The sequence below is a fragment of the Trachypithecus francoisi genome, unplaced genomic scaffold (assembly GCF_009764315.1).
Source record: "Trachypithecus francoisi isolate TF-2019V2 unplaced genomic scaffold, Tfra_2.0 Lachesis_group4, whole genome shotgun sequence".
NCBI lineage: Eukaryota > Metazoa > Chordata > Mammalia > Primates > Cercopithecidae > Trachypithecus > Trachypithecus francoisi.
This window is the reverse complement of record NW_022681469.1, coordinates 134,003,267-134,028,398: the sequence shown is the minus strand read 5'-3', so window position 1 is coordinate 134,028,398 and position 25,132 is coordinate 134,003,267. Positions and strand designations below refer to the sequence as shown.

The window sequence follows — 25,132 nt, the reverse complement described above, 5'->3', positions numbered from 1 at the left end:
TTGTGGAAAAACTGGGAACTCTCATACGCTGCCAGTGGGGATATAAAATGGTGCAGCTGCCTTAGAAAAGTTTGGTTGGTCCTCACAATGTTAAACATGGAGTTACTTTATGACCCAGCAATTCCACTCCCAGGTACATACACCCAAGATAAATGAAAACATACATCCATGCAAAAAACACATACATCAATGTTCATGTCAGCATTATTCAATATAAGCCCCCAAGTGGAAACACCCACATGTCTATCAACTGATGAACGGATAAATTATGGCATACCCACACAATGGAACATTATTCAGCCATAAAAACAAATGAAGTATTGCCACATGCTACAATATGGATGATCCTGAAAACATTATGTTAGGTGAAAATAGCCAGACACAAAAGACTACATATTGTGTGATTCCATTATGGAATCCAAAAATTGTTTGGAATAGGAAAGGCTGTAGAGTCGAGTCCCCATCCCCTGGGCCACAAACTGGTAGCAGTCCGTGGCCTGTTAGGAACTGGGCCGCACAGGAGGAGGTGAGCGGAGGGCGAGCAAGCATTACTGCCTGAGCTCCAACTCCTGTTAGATCAGTGCTGGCATCAGATTCTCACAAGAGTACAAACAGTGTGAACTGCGCACGTGAGCAATCTAGGTTGTGTGCTCCTTATTAGAATCTAATGCCTGATGATCCGAGGTGGAACAGTTTCATCCCAACACTATCCTCCTCCCCATCTCCCCTGGTCCGTGGAAAAACTGTCTTCCACAAAACCAGTCCCTGGTGCCAATAAGGTTGGGGACCACTGCTGTGGAGACAGAAAATAGATTAGTAGTTGCCAGGGGCTGAGGAGCAGAAGAAATCAAGCCTGATGACTAATGAGTATGGCTTTCTTTTCGAAGGTAATGAAAATCTTCTGGAATTAGATATTGGTGATAATTGCACAACTCTGACTATATTAAAAACCACTAAATTGTACTTTTTTCTTTTTCAAGACAGGTCTGGTTCTGCTGCCCAGGCTGGAGTGCAGTGGCTCACTGCACCTCCTGGGCTCAAGCGATCCTCCCACCTCAGCATCCTGAGAAGCTAGGACTACAGACAGGCATGCGCCACCATGTTCGGCTAATTTTTCTGTATTTTTTGTAGAGATGCTTGGTTAATTTTTTTGTACTTTTTGTAGAGATGGGGTTTTGCCATCTTGCTAGACTGGTTTTGAACTCCTGGATTCAAGCAATCTGCCCGCCTTGGCCTCCCAAAGAGCTGGAATTATAGGCATGAGCCTCCATATCTGGTGAAATTGTACATTTTAAAGGGCAAATTTTATGGTATGTGAATTATATCTCAATAAATCTGTTATTATAAAGAAGACTCAAGTCCTCACTACAAAAAAAAATAAGCAAAGGAAATAAAGACAATTCATACACTAAGAAATACAAATGACCAATGAAATAGAAACTTTAACAAGACAAAGAAATGGATTTTATGAACTGGACCAAAACAAAACATAAAAATAAATAAGCATAGCAACAAATAGCGACAAAATGATCAAGTTTTATTTTATTCTTAGGGACTAAGAAAGCTACTGAAAATCACAAGCAGCAAATAAGAATGAAGTAGCAGGGACAGAGAATTGTCTTAGCTGTACTATGTAGATGTAAGAAACAGGAAGAAGACCTTGGAGATTAATAGGGTAGTGGGAAGGTTACCAATTATTCAAGCACTAAATGACTAGGGCTGGTGTCCCAGAAACCTAAGACTTCAGAGGATGGACTAAATATTTTAGGCAGAAAGATGATGGAAGACAGACTTCCCTCAGACTAAAAATGGTGGGGGGCGGGCAGAGGAAATAAGACGACAACAACAACAACAAAAAGAACAGAAAAGATCATCCTCCTGCTGAAGCGTGCCATCAGGGTAGCTGCACGTACCACAGGACAAGATCTGAGGATCTTCAAGGCAGGAAACCCCAAAGTCTGCCACACCCAAGTCTGGTTTTCATACCAGTGAGGCAGCAAGACCCTGAGAGAAAAAGGTGACATGGGTCATAGGAAAAGTGAAGACAGACAGCTGGAATGGACCAAGGAATGGACCAAGGTGAGTGAAGGCTCCTCAACCTAAGGACAAGAAGAGATCATTAAATACTCCACCTACCAGCACTCCAGGGACAGCAAAGATGGGCAACAGGCCAAAGATTGAGAATTGTAAGGAGTTCTAGGAAGGAACTCATTAGCATATGGGGCAATAAATTAATAAACATCCTACCACCCAGCCCTCCTGGGAGAGAAAACAATAGAATGACAGAAAAGGGCAATAGGATGTGGTCTGAGAGTTCACAAAGGGACCTGGAAATCTTGAAGTTATAAGAATCTACAGAAAATATGCTACTTGAACTTTCTGGATAAATTAGATGGCAGTGAAATAAAAACACTCTCCAGAACTTGGGAGACCAAGCACTGGTGTGCAACCACCTTCATTGCCATGTGGATGGAACATGTGCAGGATGCTGGGCCAACACCTGATTTCACACTAACAAATCATTCCTGCCAGATGACTGGATCCGCATAAATAAACCTGGAGAAAGAACTGCCTCAAAGCCAGATGTCCCAGGCCCTACATACTTGTCAAGAACCACCCACAGCTATGTACTCTAGGATTACCCCCCAATGGATAAACTCATTTAATTACAAACCTACTGATACGGTTTGGCTGTGTCCCCACCAAAATCTCACCTTGAATTGTAATCGCCATAACCCCACCTGTTGAGGGAGGGAGCAGGTGGGAGGTGACTGGATCATGGAGGTGGTTTCCTCCGTGCTGTTTTCGTGATAGTGAGTTCTCACGAGAGCTGATGGTTTTATATATAACGCAGTTTTTCCTGCTCTTGTGTGCACACGCTCCCTCTTGCTCTCTCACAGGTATTCTCATTCTCTCTCTCCTTCTCTCTCTTTTCTGCTGACATGTAACACATGCCTTCTTCACCTTCCGCCATGATTTTAAGTTTCCTGAGGCCTCCCCAGCCATGTGAAACTGTGAGTTAATTAAACCTCTTTTCTTTACAAATTACCCATTCTAGGGTATGTCTTTATAGCAGTGTGAGAACAGACTAACATCTACCTCGCTATACGATCTAGAAATACAAGAAGTCAAGGCAGCACCATATCAATACAAAACCACTCTTGCTCATCTGCAAAGCACACACACCACTTAAGACTATGAAGCCTAGAAGGGAATCCCTAGATTTTCATAGACCCATGACAGCTTTAGCCTAGAAGAGAAAATGAGGTCACCCTGTGGCATCTATAACTAGCTGGGTAAAAACACAATGAAATCCAGAAAACTGTGTAGAGAAGCAAGAAAACTCAGGACTGGTTGTATAAACTGAGAAACCATGAAGCAGTTACCATGCTAAGCACCGTATTTTGCTACCACGCACCAAGAAAGTTGACCTTTCCTGCCTCTTACCACATCCATCTCCTTAAGCATCTTTTGTTAAAATTTAATTTTTTAAAAATTGAGATGGAGCCTCACTCTGTCACCCAGGCTGGAGTGCAGTGGCATGACCTCAGTTCACTGAAGCCTCCCCTCCTGGGCTCAAGTGATCCTCCCACCTCAGCCTCCCAAGTAGCTGGGACCACAGGCACATGGCACCATGCTCAGCTAATTTTTGTTACTTTTTGTAGAGACAGGGTTTCATCGTGTTACTCAACCTGGTCTCAAACTCCTGAGCTCAAGCTACCTGCTGGCATCAGCCTCCCAAAGTACTGGGATTACAGGTCTTAGCCCCCATGACCAGCCAATCTCCATAAGCATCTCTTAAAGACATAGCAAAGGACTGTGTGCAACCCTTGCAAGGTATACACATAGCCAGATAATTATCTAGCTTTAAATATACACATTTGTATATCCAGGATGAATATAATACAATGAAGCAATCAGCACCTCTATTAAAGACACTGTTACACTGCTATTTAACATTGTTCTGGAGATATTAGTCAATGCAATTAGATATGATAAACAGTTAAAGGCATAAACACAGGAAAAGAAGGAAAAAAACTCTATTTACAGATGACATGATAGTATATCTGGAAAGTCTGAGAGAAGCAATGATGAAAGTAATTGATATGATTTGGATGCGTGTCTCTTCCAAGTTTTATGTTGAAATGTGATTCCCAATATTGGAGGTGGGCCTAGTGGGGGATGTGTCGATCACGGGGCAGATTCCTCATGAATGGCTTGGTGCTGTCCTCACAGTAATGAGCAAGTTCTCGCTCTATTAGTTCACATGACAGCTTGTTTTTTAAAAGAGCCCAGAACCTCTTCCTCTCTCTTACTCCTCTTTCGACATGTGTCACACCTGCTCACCCTTCACCTTCTTCCATGAGTAAAAACTTCCTGAAGCCTCACCTCGTCAAGCAGATGTTGGTGTCATGCTAGTACAGCCTGCAGAACCGTGAGCCAAACAAATCTCTTTCCTTTATGAATTATCCAGTCGTAGTTATTCTTTCATACCAACGCAAAAGAGGCTAACATAGTCCAACTTAATAAGAATTTGGCAAGGTGGCAGGAAAATATGCAGAAATCGACAATATTCATATTCATGGACAATAACCAGTTAAAATACATAAATTATAAGAAAATTATAATAGCAACAAAAAAGATAAAATGGCTTAGGAATAAGCAAGAAATGTTGAAAACTTATATGAAGAAAACTAAAAACCATTCCTCAAAGACACAAAAGTAGAATTTAAAAAATAAAAAGACATTGTTTTAGGTTAAGATGTCTCAATACCATCAAGATGTCAATTCCATAGCAGGGCATGATGGCACACACCTGTACTACCATCTACTCAGGTGGCTGAGGCAGGAGGATCACTTGAGCCCAGGAGTTCAAGGCTGCAGTGAGCTATGATGGCACCACTGTACTCCAGCCTGGGCAACAGAGGGAGACCCTTTCTCTAAAAAAAAGATGTCAGTTCTCCATAAGTTAGTATAAGTTTAATGTGATCCTAATAAAAACAGCAATGAGGCCGGGCACCGTGGCTCATGCCTGTAATCCCAGCACTTTGGAAGGCCGAGGCAGGTGCATCACTTGAGGCCAGGAGTTTGAGACCAGCCTGGCCAATATGGCGAAACCCCCGTCCCTACTAAAAAAAAAAAAAAAAAACGCTGGGCATGGTGGCACATGCCTGTAGTCCCAGCTATACGGGAGGCTGAGGCAGGAGAATCGCTTGAACCTGGGAGGCAGAGGGTGCAGTGAGCTGAGATCGCACCACTGTACTCCAGCCTGGGTGACGCGGCGAGACTCTGTCTCAAAACAAAACAAACAAACAAACAAAAACAGCAATGGAATTGTTTCATAGACTTAAGACAAATCGATGCTGAAGTTCATACAAGAAGGCAAGAAAAACAACGAAGAGGAAGCGCTATAATGGGGGACCAGCCCTACCAAATACTAAAACGTAGCCTCTATGATTACATGATGTGGTACTGGCACGTGAATGGTGAGATAATCCAATAGAAAAAAATATACCCAACTGCATATAGAAGGAACAACAATTTTTTTTTTCTTTTTTAAATAAATGTCATTGGGGCAATTGGATAGCCACTTGGAAAAGGATAAAATGATCATACATAGAAATAAACTCTGAATGGAACTAAATGTGAGAAATGAAACTATATGAGTACCAGAAGAAAGCATGTGTAATTTGAATTCCTCTATAACTTGAAGGTAAGAAAAAGCTTCCTAAATATGACTAAAACTTCAGATGCAGTAAATTTAAAATTTACATATTTGACTATACAAAAACAATCTTTTGCATGGCAAAAAATCAGCACAAGCAATGCCAAGACAACTAGCAAAAATATCTGCAACATATGTCAAAGTTAAATGGCTAATATTCTTAAATAGAAGGAACTTTTAAAAGCTGAGGGGAAAAAAGACTGAAAGTCATATAGAAAATGGGCAAATTGGTCGAGCACGGTGGCTGCTGCCTGTAATCCCAGTACTTTGGGAAGTTGAGGTGGGCAGATCACTTGAGTCCAGGAGTTCAAGACCAGTTTGGGCAACATGTTAACCTCATCCCGACAAACAAAATACAAAAATTAGCACGGCGTGGTGACATGCACCTATAATCCCAGCTACTCAGGAGGCTAAGGCAGAAAGATCACTTGAGTCTCAGAGGCTGAGGCTGCAGTGAGCTGTGATGGCATCACTGCACCACTGCACTCCAGCCTGGGAGGGTCCAGCAAGACTCTGTCTCAAAAAAAAAAAAAAAAAAAGAAAGAAAGAAAAAGAAAGCTGGGCACGGTGGCTCACGCCTGTAATGCTAGCTCTTGGGGAGGCTGAGGCAAATGGATCATTAGGTCAGGAGTTTGAGACTAGCCTGACCAACATGGTAAAACCCCATCTCTACTAAAAGTACAAAATTAGGGCCAGGCATGGTGGCTCACGCCTGTAATCCCAGCACTTTGGGAGGACGAGGCAGGCAGACCACGAGGTCAGGAGAGCGAGACTATCCTGGCTAACATGGTGAAACCCCGTCTCTACTAAAAGTACAAAAAATTAGCCAGGCGTGGTGGCACGTGCCTCTAGTTCCAGCTACTTGGGAGGCTGAGGCAGGAAAATCGCCTGAACCTGGGAGGCAGAGGTTGCAGTGAGCTGAGATGGTGCCACTGCACTCCAGCCTGGCAGAGTGAGACTCCATCTCTAAATAAATAAATAAATAAATACATAAATACGTAAATAAGTAAATAAATAAAAAAATTAGCCAGGCATGGTGGCGCACACCTGTAATCCCAGCTACTCAGGAAGCTGAGGCAGAAGAATCACTTGAACCTGGGAGATGGAGGTTGCAGTGAGCAGAGATCATGCCACTGCACTTCCAGCCTGGGCGACAGAGCAAAACTCCGTCTCGAAAAGGAAAAAGAAAAGAAAGTGGACAAATAATATGAACAATAAAAAGAAATACTAAAATGGCCCTTAAACCTATGCAAACATGTTCAATTCACTTGTAATAGAAGTACAAATGAAAATTACACTGAGATACCATTTCTTACCTATTAGATCAGCAGAAATTCAAAAGCTGACAAAATACTGCTGGTGAGGCTGTGGGGAAATAAACACTCTACTCTCATACACTGCTGGTAGGAATGCAAAATAGTACAACCCCATAGGATGAGGAGTTTGACAGTATCTAACAACTCTACATATGCATTATCCTGAAGATGTATCTCCAACAATACAAAGATACACGTACGCAAAGTTTTGCACTGTAATATCATTTGTAATTGCAAAATATTAGGTATTATTTAAATATTCAAACAGGACATAGTTGAAAAAACTACGGTACATACGATAGCAGTTAAGAATGAAAGTTATTGATTTTAGTTTATGTATACTATCTTTTCACATAGCTACTGAGTTGTTAGGAGATAAACATTAAGTTGTTCAGACCTAGTTACTTAATAAATTAAACTGGCTGGGCGTGGTGGTTGACGCCTGTAATCCCAGCACTTTGGGAGGCTGAGGCGGGCAGATCACGAGCTCAGGAGTTCGAAATCCGCCTGGCCAGCATGGTGAAACCCCGTCTCTATGAAAAATACAAAAAATTAGCCGGACATGGTGCCACGTGCCTGTAATCCCAGCTACTCGGGAGGCTGAGGCAGAAGAATTGCTTGAACCTGGGAGGTGGTGGTCACGGTGAGCCAAAATCGCACCGCTGCACTCCAGCATGGGTGAAAGAGCGAGACTCCATCTCAAAGAAAAAAAAAAAAGAAAAAACAAACAAAAAAATTAAACTGTTAGGTGTTTCTTTTGACCTAGGGATGCTGTGAAAAAAATTACTGTGATAATAAGGGTGCCATGAATTGAGAAAGCTTGGGCACTTGACTGATAAAGGCCTATGAAGAAGGCCTTTAAGAGAGAAAGAATGTGTGTGTGTGTAGTTATGAGGTTACTGTGGATTGTTGTCAACAAAATTTACAATAGGCTAATGAAAGTACTCTCTCCAGTGTAGTAAGAGCTGTAACAGAAGTTATGACAGGACATAAGAGAAGCAACCAGCCCAGTCTTGAAGGTTTTTTTTTTTTTTTTTTTTTTGAGGGATGGGATTCAGAGAGAGAACCTAATTGTAATTTTTTTTGGAGAAATATAACCTAAACTGAGTTCTGAAGGACCAGTAGGAGTATACTAAATTAGGGGAAGGAAGAGAGGCTAGAATTCCAGGAAGAGGAAATGGAGGACTGAGTAAACAAACACTAGCATTCCAGAAGCTGGGTATTGCTAGAACAAAAGATCATCTAAGAAGAGAGATAAGGCTAAAGGGTTAGGTAAGAAAAAAATGAAAAAATATGAAAGATAAAGGGGGAAAAAAGAGAGTTAGGTAAGGAGCACATCTTGAAGATTTTGTATATGAGATTAAGGCTAAATGGAGTTTGAATTTTATTAATGGGCAAAAAAGAGCCACAAGAGGATTTCAAGCAGGGGAATATCACCACTGTTCTAAGCAAGAATGGGAAAAGTATCAGATGGGTTCCAACCACAGGCTATAAGGCTGCTGTAGTAATCCAGAATATCTAGACAGGGCAGCCGCACTCAGTGTTCACTCACTCAGTGTGGCAACCTCCACTTTCAGTGGAGTACTATGTTAGCTTCTCGACTACATAAGCAAACAGATCCCGTGGCTTAGATGATCACAATGAAAATCTTTTGGAAACTGGGGAATCTTTGCCCACCTTCCCAATAAATCAGGGAGTATAAGCCATTTCATAATCTAACTGTGTCTTATGGTCCAAAATAACATTATCAAACCCTGACATTTAGTTTCACAAGTAAATTCAGTAATAAAATTGGATCCCAGACTTTAAGATTATGTATGTCAGTGTTACATCTATTGCATCTAATATAGGACCCTAGCTGTGAAGGGCTTTAAGAACAGTCTCATTTTATGGAGGCATGCCTTTTTTGGCTTGTAAAGACTACCCTCTTGACTTTGAGAAACTAAGTCATCACCTTCAAGTATAATTAAATCAAATATGCAAATTCTCATCTAAAATTTACTCATACATAGAAACCCATAGAAGTTTAATTTCTTTTTTTCTATATGGCAACCCAAATCGTTATGAATGCAATAAGGTAATAAGAAAGATGTCTTAAAGAAAAAACAGAATAACTTACTTATGGGGACCAGATAATCAGCTGTTTTTTACTTAAGGGTATATCTTTAAAAAAAGAGAAAGAGAGAGAGAAACACATTCTTCAAAGTAAGCCTATTTAAAAGTGCATTTTAAAAAGTGCACAGGCTTAGAAGGAGGGAAGAGAATTCTACCAGCACTGAAGAGCAGCTAGACCCTTACAAGACTTCTGCCACCTTTAAGCCCCCAGCTTAAACCCAGAGAAAATGATTAATGGCCTCAAATGGTTAAAAACAGACCCAGAACATCTCTGCTTCTTTTACCATTCCTTCTACTGTCCCCCTTAGCTTCTCCCCAATTTCCATTAGTGAAAGAAAGAACTAAAAACCAATGTGATTTCAAGGAAAGGTCACTACAAATAGACTTATGGTATTCCTCTCAAATAGGGATGATTCTGTTACTTTAAAAGCACTAATCAAAAGGACTGAGTCCAAATACTTTACCAGAACACCGACGGGAACAATGCCCAACCATTTTTCCATCATGGCACACATAGAAGGTGGTAACACTGTATGTGTAGGCACACTGAAGATAAAAGAGAAGAATGGCTGCTGCTTGAGGCCACCTGGCCAGGGCCACTGGCAACCCCAGGCCACACTTGATGTCCAAGAGAGAGGCATCAGTATCTTCGCCTTCCTGAAGCTCCAGTTCCCAGCTCAGTCAGAACTGCCTTTTCCACAGCCATTTAGGATTAACTGCAATAATACTCAATGCTCTCAGCAATTGTTACTTTCAAATCTAGGCTCTACTACACACAAGCTAGGTGCCTAGCCTCTGGCAAATAACTTCAATTTACCTTAATAAAGTATGGGAAAACTACCTGTCTTGCAGAAGTGTTGCAGAGATTAGAAATAATTTAAGTAAAGCTCTTATCACAGTGCTTGGCAGGCAATCAACACATGAGAACTCTTATTACCAAGAGGACTACTGAATTAAAGAAGGAAAATCTAACCTCTGTATAGTGGTAATGTCACTGACATAAGAAATTGCTGGCTTCCCTCTCCTTAGTGTCTAAGAGTTAAAACATTTTAAAAAACAATGAAAATCATAAACTATCTACTTCAGAATCATAATATTTTTCCTCATTAACATTCACAGCCTCTTATTCCAGTATTTTAAAAGTAATTGTCCTTGCCACTCATCTACTAAAGAATACAAATGCATATTACACTGATATGCCTATCTACAAGAATTGACACGGGTACATTTATTTATGTTCTGTAGAAGCTAAGCTTGGAAAAACAGTGCAGGACCACCACCAGACACTTGGAGAGGACAGAAAATGTCAGCACCTTCTTCTTATTTGAACCTCCCTAACGTGAAAATAATCCAACCATCTATAGACAAAAATATTCCCTCACAAATGGTAGACAAGATTCTTTTCTATAATTAGCCCTTTCTTCCTTTGGAAAGTCCTGTGAAGAAAGTGTTGTAATGAAGTACTGCTTCAAAACAAACGATACATATTATTGCACACTCAGCAAACACACTACAGAACAGCATCTGGATCTTGGAAAATAAATGTAAAAGAGGCTATTGGTAAATCATGCCAAGGTCATATCAGGATGTCAGAGGATTGCATGTATTCATGGGAAGAATGAACCACTATAAGCATTCTGGGAAGCACCACGTTTTCCAAAAAGTGATAATTCCTAATTTCCTCTTTTTGATTAAGATAGGGTACAGTTATCAACCCCAAACATAAACTTGCTGTGTATCACCAGGCAATCTCTTCCTACTAACCCTGAATATGCTCAAGTAGTAAGCATTTAACACTGGAATACAAGTTACAATGCCCAGCACAATTTTAATATAATTTTAACCTTTCAGAGCAGGATAGTTTTGGAAGGTAAAGAATTCTTTGACTCTGCTGAAGAATGTAAAGACGAAGTAAAGTCTGTATGTGGCAAGAACCTAAAACAAAACAAACAGCCTAGCCCAACAAAAATAAGCAACTCCTGGATGGTGACTGTGAGATAACCTACACATTCATTCATTCAGTGCAGAAATGTGTGAACAGCTTCATGTTCAAGGCATTCTGCATAGAAACAGTGATAAGTAGGACATGGCTCCTGCCCTGAAGAAATTCAAGATCAAAACATGTTGTTTTCAGATAATATTTTACAATAATAGTGTATTATTTTAATACAGGAGTCAGTTTAGAATAATATTGTATTCCAGAGACAGAAAAACATGAGCTAATAAGACACACAGAAATACATTATTAAACATACTGTAAGAGTTTACTAATGAAATCTGTTATCCAATTTCTGGAATATGATTAAAGTTGCAATTTACTTCCTGGAAAAGCATTAACTTATGACACATGTTTTATAATGTTTTATAAAGGTTGTTCCCCACACACACTACACAATTTGTAAATTAGGTGCTTTTCAGCTTGACACGTAGGGCGTGGCACGGGGCTTCTCACACTACCTCAGCGACACTTGGATGAGCTCTTACAAGTCTGGACATTCAGGTTTCCGAGCACAGGCCAGTTAACTCCCCAATTCTCCCTAAATCCTGAAACAACACTGCCACCCGTGTGCCGTCACCCCCATCTACTTACACACGTATATACAGGCTAAAGCATGCCAATCACATCTTCCACTTCTAGAAATCTTTCAGAAACGAACCACAGAGGAAACATCTCTCTCCCAAAATGTATTCTCTTCCTCATTTTAGAAGCCAGATTACCCGAAAATGGGCTAAAGCTGTGGAAGCGCCCAAGGCCAGGTAGTCAGTTCAGCGCGGAGAGTCTAATGACTTTAGTCTGAAAAAACATTCCTTTAACTGGCAAAAAACAAACAAAAAACCCTGGGGGAGATGCTTAAAAAGCAGCAGCTCTAGTACAGGCAAGGAGTGGAAAGAAAGGGAAGGAGGGGAGAGGGGCGGAGTGAGGCGCGACGACTGCGGCGGCAGAGGGTTGCCCCAGGTCGCGGGCACCGCCCGGGCGGGAACTTGGGCGCCGTGGACTAGAGGTGCGGGGTGACCTTCGGACGAGGCCAACTCAGAGGGGCTGCCGGGCGCGGGGGACCTCTCCGCAGCCGCCAGCTCTCGGGGGCTCACTCGCCCCACAGCGGCGAACGCTGTGCCCCGGATTCCAGCCGGGCTCATCTCGCAGCTCGACCCTGGGCAGAACGCGAGATGTGCAATCTCGGCAGCCCGAACCCGCGTCAGGGCCTCGGCCCGCCGCCTCCCGGACACACCCCCGCCGCCGCCCCGGTGGCCCCAGTCCCTCCCCGGGCGGCCCGAGCGGGCATCGCTCACCTGCACCCCAAGCCAGTCCGCCGCCCCGAAGGCTCCGGAAGCCGCGGCTGCGTGGCTCCGGCCGGAGGGTACTCGGTCCTTGTCGCCTGGGAGGCTCCGCGCCGGGAGCGGTCGAAGGAGGAGTCTGACGGGTGGCGGCGGAGCCTGGGCGGCTGGAAGAGGAGGAGGAGGAGGAGGAGGAGGAGAACTCCAACGCTCTGCTGTGGGGAGATCCACCCTCCTCCTGGCGGCTCTGCAGCAGCCGCCGCAGATCACTTCCGGGGCGCTGGGGAGCGGGGCGGGGCGGCTGGGGAGCGACTTCCTGTCCGTGGGCTGAGAGGAGGGTGATCATGGGCCCGGGCAGGAGAACAATGGCTTGGAGGGCGCAGGCTGCCCGGCCTCCGCCCCCTGCATGGTGAGGGCTCTCTGCTCTGTCTTTCCGGTGGCCCCACCCCCCGGCTCTGAGCTCCGCGAGGTGAAGTCATATCCCGGGGGCTCGGGAGTGGCTGCGGGCCTCGCGGAGGTTCCCGGATCTCGGCGTCGTCGCCCCGGTGTCCTTGTCTTTCTTTTGGGGACCAGGAGGGGGTTCTTGGGGGAAGGAGGGGAGAGCGGAGTCCGCCATCTTGCTTCTAGAGGGTCAGCTCCTGTTCCCTGGGCGTCTCAGGGTTGAGGCCGCTCGGTGGCGTGGCCGGAGGTATTCAGAGCCGAGCTGGCGACGTGGCTTGTCGCGGGCCAAATTCCAGGAGGCGGGTCAGCCGCCTACCCTGGCTGGAGGGTCTTGTGGCTGCCCTGGGCCTCATCTAACTGCTGACCCCCTAGAGAGTTCGCCTCCTCGGACGGTCTGCGAGTTTTCTGAGGGGTATCGGACCCCTCTGCGATTCTGCAGGTCGGGTGTCGGTGTGACACTGAGATCATCTTGCGGCCCCATGGCACTGTGATTTGGTAGCTTGTGAGAAGTAGTTTCACTAAATCCATAAATTTAAGTTAGCAACTACAGATTCTTATGTCTTGACATTTATTCGCTTATCTCTCTTTGCTTCCTACAAATTGAGTACCAACTACATTCCTGGTATGAGCCATTCAAGGATTGTCCAGTCTAGTGGGCAGACAGACATGAAAGCAAATAATTGCTATTGAAAGTATGGTATATCAAGATATACAGAGTAAAGAATGGATAGCTTTACTAACTGTAGGTTAGAGTTTTTAAGATAAATAGGTATTTTCTACTACAAAAAAAGGGGTGGGATGGCAAATCCGGATCCGAACAGAAAGGAGATGCAGCACGGGGACAAATAATGTGTTGAGAAGAATGAGTACTAATTACAGGTCTTAAATTTCAAACTTAGGTTGCTGAAAAGGATGAGGCTAGAGAAGAAAACAGGAGCCAAATCACGAATCATCTATGCCCTAGTGAGGCAATGAGTGGACAGATTACAATTTAAGCTATTCTTCTGTTGGTAGAGAACAGATATAACTTGCAGGGTGGGGGTGGGAGGGCAGAGGAGAAGGGTAAGCAGAGAGCCCACAAGGGGGCTATTGCAGAAGCCCGACCCTGTGTGAGTGGTAGTGAGCATCCAAAGGAGATGGATTCCTAAAATATTCAAGAGACCAGATCAACTGATAATTGGTTGCTAGGGGCAGCTGCCAGATAGGAGAATGGAAGAGGCAATGATGATGCCTTGTTTTGCTTTGAGGGAGGGGCAGGATAAGGGCGTATTTTACCAAATAAGATAAGGAAGAATTAGGATGAGTCCTGGGAGGGGACAGTCAGTTTTGGAGCTGATGAGTGAAGTAAGAGTGGTGCTGTCTAATGGTGGTGGTTATATGGGTCTAGAGCTCAGGGAGGAGCTGGGCTGAAGTTGGAAACACCACGGGTTTACATTACCACATCCAAGCTGACTGCAGTCTACGTCATTGAGCACAGTTTCAAAACTACTTCTCCTTTCTGCCTGCCTTTACTTGGGAAAATTACTGAAATACTGCATTAAAAAACCCAGTATGGTGATATGTGTCATCCATAGACCAATACTCTAATGTTTAATGGTCTTCTAAGGACCCTAAAGGTCAGGTTTAGCAGAAACTGGATGTAACAGTGGCATCTGTTAATAGTATAGCATCATTAACTCATAAAATGAAATATTATCTATGTTTATATTTTAATATTTTAATTTTTTTCTTTTTTATTCTGTAGGAATTGCTCCGTTCCATTTTAAATTTAATCATTGACAGCAGTTAAGCTGGCCGTAGGTTAAGGATTGAGGATGGTGGGTTGCACAAATATCTGCTCAATGGAGAACTAGAAGGAGGATGACTTCAAGAAGAGTGAGGAATAGGAATGCAATGAAAGACAACCTCAGATTCATTAGTCAGCGTGTCTCAGCTGCTTTTCGGTGGCTCACAGCTATGCTAACCTAGCATAAAGCAGTCAGAAATAAAATAGTTCATTTTGAGCAGAGCTTCAGAAAACCACAAATAGTAAAAGCCCTATAAATAATAGCTACAGCTGCAAACCAAAGACTAATTATTAGTTTTTAACTCTGTATCCCTGTAGAGCAGCATTTTTGAACACACAAAAAAATGAGAAACTCATTCACTTACATCATAGATTATTTAAATACAGTATTCTCAATTTTCTTTGGATAAAAAAGCATTTAGGTGTACTGAACAACCATATAATGGATAATATACTGAATAGGAAATGAGAATAATTAGCTTGAGTCCCTTTTTTGTTAGTTGTTCACCGTATGACCCTAGCAATGTCACTTAACCTCTCTATGCCCTAGTTTCTCTGACTGTAAAATAGAGATAATAATAACTTTCTATCAACTGCCTCTCAGAGATATTATAGGAAATAACAAATTAATGCTATGAAAGCTCTTCGAGGTACTTGGATGAAAGGGCATAATTGTAAGTACATATTATTAATAATTAGCACTAATATCCAGTAGCACTCATGAGCATTCCTGACTTTGCTGCCTGGATTACTCAAAGAACATGAAAGATCCTGTTTTAAGATACACTTAGATCTTTTTTCTTAACTTGTGAATTGACTGTTTACTATTTATGATCAAACCTTGTGTATTAACAAATACAGTTAATGAAAGAGGGAAGTAAAAAGAAGTTTTGGTAACTACAACTTTTATGTTCATGCTACTCATAGCTAATACATGCTTTGGGGGAACATACAGGGTAGATAGGGATTTACGAGAAGCATGTTTTAGAATTAATGATTAGTCTACTCCGGTCAATTAACTGGAATTTTGTATTAAAAACATAACTCATGTCCCCATAGAATAATGCAGTCCCTATAGAATTTATATACAGTTACATGTTTGACACAATTAAGTTGAACATTCCTGTAAGACTCTGTCATTCTCATCACTGTTTAATCGGAAACGTAATGAAATATATAGACTTGGGAAGTTTCATCCAATGTCTATCCCTAAAGTAGATGAAATTTTTTTCCATTAAATTGGTGACTTCAGTGTTTCCTTTAGAAAGGTGTATGCATAATGTAAATATTTAAATATATTCATGACTACATAATGTGCATATTTATTTTTATACACTTGCTTATATACCAATTTATAAAATTATCATTTAATGTATATTAACTCTACATCTGGTAACAACAATGACAAACAAGCCTTCTTTGTGTTTTAGGGCCAGATGAAAAGGTAATTGGTTAATAGCCATTTGTCACCATTGATGAAAAATCAACTCAAAGTCATGTTTTATTATTTATTAGAGTTAAGAGCATTATCTATAAGAGTCATGACTGGGTGTGGTGGCTCACACCTGTAATCCCAGCACTTTGGGAGGCCCAGGCATGGGGATCACTTGAATACAGGAGTTCAAGACCAGCTTGGCAACATGGGGAGTCCTCATCTCTCTTAAAAAAAAAAAAGAAAAAAACTAGGCAGGCATAGTGGCATTCACCTGTGATCCCAGTTACTCAGGAGGCTGAGGTGGATCCCTTGAGCCCAGGAGGTCGAGGCTACAGTGCCTGTGATCATTACACTGTGCTCTAGCCTGGGCAACAAAATGAAACCCTGTCTCAAAAAAGAAAAAAAAAATTCCGTGACACCTTAACATTTGTACTATTTCATTTTGTTTTCACAATTTTGTGAAATACAAATTATTCAAAGAAAGATTGCAGTGAGCCAAGATCCTGCCATTGCGCTCCAGCCTGGGCAACAAGAGCGAAACTCTATCTCAAAAAAAAAAAGAAAAGAAAAGAAATAGGCTCAGAGTGCCGAAAGACTAGCCCTCTGAGACTAGTTTTTAAAGACTTAAAAACTCGCTACAGTTGTCAAGTAGCATACTCAAGCACACAAGCACACATCTTGAGATTCTCAAATACATTGTTTCTTTTAGTACTTTATACCAGGGTCACCAGCTTGATATGACTGTTATTCCAGAACGTATTTATAATATGAGCATTTCTGGCTTATTATTGATTGCCTGCAGCATCTCCAAAATTCAGCCAAATTTAAGTTTTTAAAACTGAAAACTACAATTCTTATGTTTATGATTGTATCTTTACCAGCTTGAAGACAGGCACTTTGTTTTATTCATTTTTGTATCCTTCATGGTGTCCAAAATAAGTACTCAGAAAATATTTTTGGGATAAATAAAAAGTATATTGTGATGTTTAGTTGAATTAGGGGATAAAAAGCTGATACAATTACCTCAAACTTTTTTAGGGGGTTGTACACATTTTGAGCACCTTCATATAAAGATAGTTTGTTTGGGTTTATACTTTAAATTGGTGGAACCATTGCCTCATTTTTAATGATGTCATGCCTTGGAGAGATAGGCTTAAGTAGGTGCTGGAGATGACAGTCACCTGTATGATATGCTTCTGGATATATTTGTTGGGCATAGATAGTACGGGTGACCCACAACAAAAGGGTCACCTAGAATATCTAAACACAACTTTAATGAGAATGTGTAAAGAGTGGGGTTATGACAGTTGAGGTCTTCATAATTCTCTTCATGTCAACGACCCTTTTGGACCACGTATTTCTATACTTTTTCTGTCAAGGGATTGGAGGATGAGTACTGTATCAGTGGTTCCCAAATGTGACTGCTTATCACAATCACCTGTGTAGTTTCAAAGGAAATTCAGATTCTCAAGTCCCACTCTAAACATAGAAAATATTTAGATTTAGGATTAGAAAATCTTGGGTGAAGTCCAGGCATCTGTAACTGTAATAACACTCTCCCTCGAATTCCAATGATCAGTCAGGTTTGGGAAGTTCTGGTTTCAATAACTTGTTCAAGGTCACACAGAACCCTAAGTAGAGCCAGAAACTAACTCAAATCTTTTGAGTCCAAGTTAAATATCTTTTCATTGGACTCCTGCTGTCCTTTTACTGACAATATATGATGGGGTAGGATGAAGAGGTGGGGAGAAAAGTAGCAATTTTAGTTTTTTCATATTTTTTTACCATATTCTCTTACATGGTTTTAAGATTAAATGAGCTAACATCCATAGAGTGCTTAGAACAGTATCTGGCACATGGTAATTACATATAACCATTCAATGAATAGGTCTGCATTGTCCAATCATGGCATTCACTTTGCCTGGGGTTGCATTAGGTAACATTTTATTGGATATCAACTTTTTCTATGAAGAAAAAAATGTATGTAAATAAAGGTGGATTCTTTAGCCTTTATTTGTCATGGAAGCCCTGAATTTGTATAGCTGAAAATATTTCTATATTGTTTCTTTTCATCTTTTCTGATACATTAAGAAAATATTAATGATATACTTATTAAAAAATTGTGGATGTGTAGTTGTGTAGTATTTTTATATTATCTAATTTAGAATATAAGATAAGGTATTTTACATTGTCTTCCTATCACTGAACTAGCTCCAAAATCGATTCTTATTGGTATATAATTATTTAGTTTTTAGAAGTCATTGTTTGGATTGATCTTCCAGATGAAATATTTCCCCTTAATGAGGTAATAGATATGTGTGGTTCTATTTTATTCCCTTATTTCTCTGCAAGTTTTTTCAGTTTTCCAATCTTGAACAAGTTTTTATACTTGTTAATTATAAATAAAAGTATGCATTTTCATTACTAGTAAGTGAAGAACCCAATTTAATACTTTAAAATGCTCTTTGATACCTTTGGACAAAGTCTGAAAATATGCCTTTGGTCAGTACCTGTCACTATGAAAATTGACATCAATTTTAGTTTTTGTTCAGTTTTATAAGTTGTATTATTTTTGAGGGATTACCCCATACCCAGCATCAATTTCTAGTGGCTCCTGTAATCCCAGCACTTTGGGAGGCCTAAGTGGGCGGATCACGAGGTCAGGAGATCAAGACCATCCTGGCTAAAACAGTGAAACCCCGTCTCTACTAAAAATACAAAAAATTAACTGGGCATGGTGGTGTGCTCCTAGTCCCAACTACTCTGGAGACTGAGGCAGGAGAATGGCGTGAAACCGGGAGGTGGAGCTCGCAGTGAGCCGAGATCACGCCACCGCACTCCAGCCTAGGCAACAAAGCGACTCCATCTCAAAAAAAAAAAAAAAAAATTATTGTATCATAGATGGATAGATTTATCCTGGAAAAATGTGGAAGTAGGGCTAGATCAGAAAAGAAGATATTTATAACCTCAGGAGGTATCTGGCAGGTAGAGTAGATCATACTAATGGAGAAGCTAGAAGAAGAATCAGATATCATCAGTGATGAAGCCCCTAACTCTTTGAATCCAGAGTCAGCCAAGGAAATGGGGTTAAATTACCACTTGTGAAATATTTATGGTATTTCAGACATTGTATAAGGCACTTACCAAAATAAGAAATGGCTGGCTAGGTCCCATGAATCTAGGTAGTTTGAGTCTTGAGAATCAGAGAAAATAATACTAATAAACAGGATATTTATATTACTCTATATTTCTATACTTATATACTTTATTATAAGAATTCAATTAATAACATGAGAGTGTGTGTTAGTTACTACTTATAATCCAATTAACAAGTTTTGAACTATACTCATTCCTTCCTCCATTCTTTTTACAATAGAGGCCATCATTCAATGTGTGTTCTAGGTCTTGGCTACTCCTGTCTACTTGGGACCTTGGTCCATCAATTATTCTCTTTCTGTTGTGTCTTCAACCTCTCGCTCTTTACTGGTTTCTTGCCATTAGCATTCTCATTTGTTTAAAGTGTCTTCTTCATGCATATCCTCCTTCTAGCTTCTGCTCAAATTCTCCTTTCCCCTAAAGAGGATTTTTGAGAAAATTGTCTACGCTTGCTTATCACCAGTTCCTCACCTCCAGGTGACCCTCAACTGTATATTAGACTTTTACCCCCAATACTGCTGTGAAACTATTCTTGATAAACTCACCAACATCATTCCTATTGTGAGAGATATCTTAGTTGTTAGGTGACCCTCAACTGTATATTAGACTTTTACCCCCAATACTGCTGTGAAACTATTCTTGATAAACTCACCAACATCATTCCTATTGTGAGAGATATCTTAGTTGTTAACGTTTCAACAGCATTTGAAGCTGTTGACCATTCTTTCCTTTTTGAAACAATCTTTTCTCTTGGCTTCTGTGATACCATGCCTAACTGTTTTGTTGTTCTTTGCATGCTTCTGTCTTTGCTTAAATATTGCCACTCCAAGGAATTCTAAGGCTCTTATCAATGTAGTCTAGTCTCCACATTCTTTTTGGATGATTTCATCTAAACCCATGGTTTTATATACCCATGGCTTTACTTTCTATGTATTGGTTACTTCTAGCTGTGAGCTCACTCCTAAGCTTGAAGCCTATATATTTAATTCCCTATCTGATATCTCTTTGAGTGTTTTGTAGGTACCCAGCTCAAACTAGGCATGTCCAAACTGACTGATGATAGCCAAATGAGCAAAGCCAGAAATCTAAATGTTTGCTTTGAATTTTCTCTCTACTTCTTACACATCCACTCATTTACCAGGATGTGCTAAATCTTCCTCCTCATTATATCTCAATATCATTCATTTCACTCTGCTTCTACCACCACTTCCCTAATCCAAGCCATTATTACCTCCTTACTATTATTGTAGCATAGATTAATGGGTTCAGACTCTTCCTGCTCTAAACTCAGTCTTCACTGTGCAACCATTATGATCTGGGAGGCAAATATGCTAACTTCTCTGCCTAAACTACTTTAATACTTCCATTAATCTTAGGATGGTCTGGAATGGCTTGTTTGTTGTTCTTACTAGGAGGGCAAGAACTCTGTTTTGTGTACTGTTATTACCCCCATATTGGCTCAATATTAATTCTTTTAAAATGAATCATGGGAAAATATTATGAAGGAAAGTGTCCTCTGTGTTCATCAAGCTAGGTTATACTGCAGTAGCAGAAAATTTCAAAACTTCAGTGGCTTACCATCACAAAAGCTTATTGCTTGCTCATGTAACATGTACAGTTTGCTAGGATTCTCTCCTTTTCACTGTTACCTAAGAATCTACCTGTTGGAGGCACCAAGTGACATGTGTTTTCACAGTCACTGCAGGTGACTGCCAGGTACATAGAACATGGCAAATCTTGCACTGGCCATTAAAGTGACATACTTGCATTCATAATTCATTGACAAAGCAAGCCACATGTCATGCCTATTCAAAGTGGATAATCAAACCATATATCTGGAAAAAGAGGGAAACATAAACATTTGTATATAACCCAATGATATCATACTCTCTTAGTTGAGACTCTTTTGCTTGCAAGTGACATAAAACCAGCTCTATCTAGCTAAGGGATGATGAGAAAAATATCCCTTCAAATTTAAAAAGGGAATAAAAGACCAGTGTGGTGGCTCATGCCTATAATCCCAGCACTTTGGGAGGCTAAGTGGGAGGATTGCTTAAGGCCAGGAGTTTGAGACCAGCCTAGGCAACATAGCACAACCCTGTTTTGTTTTTGTTTTTGAGACGGAGTCTCACGCTGTCACCCAGGCTGGAGTGCAGTGGTGCGATCTCGGCTCACTGCAACTTCCACCTCCTGGGTTCAAACAATTCTCCTGCCTCAACCTCCTGAGTAGCTGGGACCATAGGTGCACGCCACCACGCCCAGGTCATTTTCGTATTTTTAGTGGAGATAGAGTGTCATCATGTTGGCTAGGCTGATCTCGAACTCCTGACCTCAAGTGATCCGCCCACCTTGGCCTCCTAAAGTGATGGGATAACAGGTGTGAGCCACAGTGCCTGGCCTCATTTATTTAAAAAAAAAAAAAAAAAAGCCAAGCAGGAGGACCCGCAGCTGTACTCCCAGCTACTCAGGAGGCTAAGGCATGAGGGACTGGTTGAGCTTAGGAGTTGAAGGTTACAGTGAGCTATGACTGCACCACTGCACTCCAGCCTGGGCAACGGAGCAAGACACTGTCTGTTAATCAAAAGGGGGTGGAGAGGGGAATCATAAGACAGCAGATTATACAACTGAAAAAAATTCAACAACTGAAAATGCAGGAGTATATCTGGGCCTCAGTGATAAGTGGAACTAGGACTCTTCCTCCAAATCTTGTCTCTGTTTCTGTAGGTTTGCTTCAGTCTCCTCCATTTCAGAATGATTGACTGTCCATATGGTCACTGATATCTCCCAATCCTCATACCTCATGGCTGCCACCACACCAGAGAGGGCTAGATGTCTTTTGGTTTTGTTTTTCCAGTTTCCTTAGTAAATCCTGGGTTGGGGCTCTGAATGGTTTGGTGGGAGTCATGTATCCACTCTTAGACTAGTGATCTATGAGCCAGGAGACAGAGTCATGGGGCACAACCATGATGCCTGCCACCCACCTCTCAAAGGGCAGGTGATGGTTAATTTTATGCATCAACTTGACTGGGCTGTGGTAACCAGCTATTTAATTAAACTCTAAGTATGGACGTGAAGGCATTTTGTATATGTGGTTAACACCTGCAATCAGTTCACTTTAAGTAAAGGAGAATACCCACAATAGTGTAGGTCGACCTCATCCAATCAGTTGAAGGCCTCATAAGCAAAAACAGAGGTTTCCTGGAGAAGAAGAAACTCTGCCTCAAGATTGCAGTGTCAACTCCTGCAGAGCTTCCAGCCTGCCCTGTGGATCTATGGATTTTGAATTTGCCAGTCTCCACAATTATGTGAGCCAATTCATTAAAATAAATAGACAGCTATAGCTATAGCTGTATCTATGTATCTGTGTCTGGAGATCTCTGACTGATACAGGGACAATTCCAGGATATGACAGAATCATTGTAATGCGAGCCAGGTGGCTACCCCCAACAGAGTATCGGTGACAGGAACAGAGATGATACACAGAGGAATGGGAAAGAAGAAAAGGGAGGTGGGAATAAGAAAAAGTATATGTGGTAAATAATGCTAGAATGTAGCTACGCATTGACTCACAAGGGACTAACTTTAAGTTACCTAACCGTCCTAATGCATCGTGAGTATTCACAAAACCATGATGAATATATTGAAATTGTCATCCCTTTCTAATTCAGATTATTCCTTCATTTTGAATTACTCTGTCAGCAGATGGCATGTTTTCTATAATTCATGTCTTACCATGTTTTATTTTTCTTATTTTCTTATTTTATATTTCTTATTTTTCTACAACTGGTGGTTTTATTTTCTAAATAAATTTATGTCACCTATTGCTGCTATAGCAACTTAACACAAATTTAGTGGTTTAAAACAACAACAAAAAAAAGTTTTATTTTACAGCTCTAGAGGCCGAAGTCTAAAATGGATTGGCATGACTGTGTTCCTTCTGAAGGCTCTAGGGCAGGGGTCCCCAACCCCAGGGCCGTGAACCCATACAAGTCTATGGCCTGTTAGGAACCAGGTGGTACAGCAGGAAGTGAGCAGTGGGCTAGCCAGGATTACCACCTGAGCTCCACCTTCCATCAGTTTAGCAGTGGCATTAGATTCTCATAGGATGAGAAACCCCTATCATGAACTGGGCATGTGAGGGATCTAAGTTGTGCACTCTTTGTGAGAATGTAACTAATTAATGCCTGATGATCTAAGACGGAACAGTTTCATCCCAAAACTATCCCCGCTAGCCACCTGTCCATGGAAAAATTGTCTTCCACAAAACCAGTTCCTGATGCCAAAAACATTGGGGACCACTACTCTAGGGGAGAATACTATTCTTCGCTTGTTCCAGCTTCTAGAGGCTTCTCAGTCCTTGACTTGTGGCCCTCTTCCTCTTCCATCTCCAAAGCCAGCAGTCTCATCACTCTGTCTTCTGCTTCCATCATCATATCTCCTTTCCAACTCTGACTGTCCTGTCTGCCTCATAGAAGATCTCTTGTGATTATGTTGGGTTTACCAAATGATCCGGGAGAATTTCCCCATCTCAAAATCCTTAACTTAATCACATGTGCCAAATCCTTTTGCCTTTAAAGTAATATATTCACAGGTTCTGGGGCTGAGGACATAAACATCTTTAGGTGAGGGTATTCATTGTTCAGCCTATTGCAATAAATAATTATCATCATCAAATTGATACACATAAATTAAAAAATCAAATAATATTGAAAAATCCCTCTCTCCAAGGCAAGTATTTTTAGCTTTTGTATCTGTTTCTTCTAGTATTTATCTTCATCCTTCTCAATAATAGGCTTACATGGCCATTTCTTATTTTACCAGTTTTATTTTATTTTTGAGACAGGTTCTCACTCTGTTGCCCAGGATGGAGTGCAGTGGTGCCATCTTGGCTCACTGCAACCTCCACCTCCTGGACTCAAGCAGTCCTCCCATCTTAGCCTCCCAAGTACCTGGAACTATGGGTGCACACCACCACATCTGGCTAATTTTTTATACTTTTTGTAGACACGAAGTTTAGTCATGTTGCACAGGCTGGTCTCAAACTCCTGGGTTCAAGTAATCCACCTGCCTTGAACTCCCACAGTGCTGGGACTGCAGGCATGCACCATGGCACCCAAACTATTTTATCAATTTTAGACATCATCTGTTGGCTTCCTGTTTTTTTAAGAAGGCAAGGTAAACAAATAACTTAAATAATTTATTTGTTTGCAGTGAAGCTTGTTAATACCATATAATGAAAATATACAAAGAACCACGTTGCAATTATTGGGTAGATTTAAGTTAAAGACATTCATTAATAAGGAATCTTTGAATGTGAATATTCCGGGACTATCTCTAAGCCATTTGATCAGAATATCTGTCTTTGACTATTACCTTATTTGGGAAGGTATTGACATACATTTGAATTAAGCTCAGAATTTTTTAAAATAAGCCCTCATTTAAAAAAAAACTATATTCTATATTCAAATAAATTAATATGAATAGGACTTTCCAGAAACAATAATAAAGGAAACAAGGTATCTTGCAAAATGTGGTCCTGAACAAATAACGGTAAAAAAATAAATATATACTTAATTCCCAACTCCTCACAAAAGAGGCTACTTTCTGTGCCTCAGCCGTGGAAACAAGGGGCAGAATACCCTATTAGCAACCTTGGGCAGGGGGTTGCCAACACAAAAGCTCAAGCACTTAAACATGGCTATCTCAAAATAATTTCAGGGAACCTGACCAAAGGATTCAAATTTTGTTTTTAATAACTGATACAAAGGTAAAGTGCTCCTGCAACTAGCAGTGCCAGTGGAGCCTGTCTCAGCCCAGCACTCACCTATGTTATGCCCCCGAGCAAACCCTGATGCTCCTGCTCCAGGGGAGACCTTTTCCCT

The 25,132-nt window shown here is 41.1% G+C and overlaps 1 protein-coding gene and 1 long non-coding RNA gene across 3 annotated transcripts in view; one reads left to right on the top strand and one right to left on the bottom strand.

Moving 5' to 3' along the window:
* RALA (RAS like proto-oncogene A) overlaps positions 1-13,302 on the bottom strand; it is an 86,651-nt gene extending 73,349 nt beyond the window's left edge. The window contains exons 1-2 of one of the 2 annotated variants that reach the window (XM_033193721.1): positions 12,448-12,751; positions 11,875-11,950 (exon numbers count right to left, since the gene is read on the bottom strand). The gene's annotated coding sequence lies outside the window, so the exon portion shown is untranslated. Of the gene's footprint in view, positions 1-11,874; positions 11,951-12,447 lie in introns of both variants that reach the window. The other variant, XM_033193720.1, reaches the window with a different exon arrangement.
* Positions 12,739-25,132, top strand: part of LOC117073173 — a 29,195-nt gene continuing 16,801 nt past the window's right edge. The window contains exon 1 of the long non-coding RNA XR_004433145.1: positions 12,739-12,841. This is a non-coding gene — a long non-coding RNA (uncharacterized LOC117073173). The remainder of the gene's footprint in view (positions 12,842-25,132) is intronic.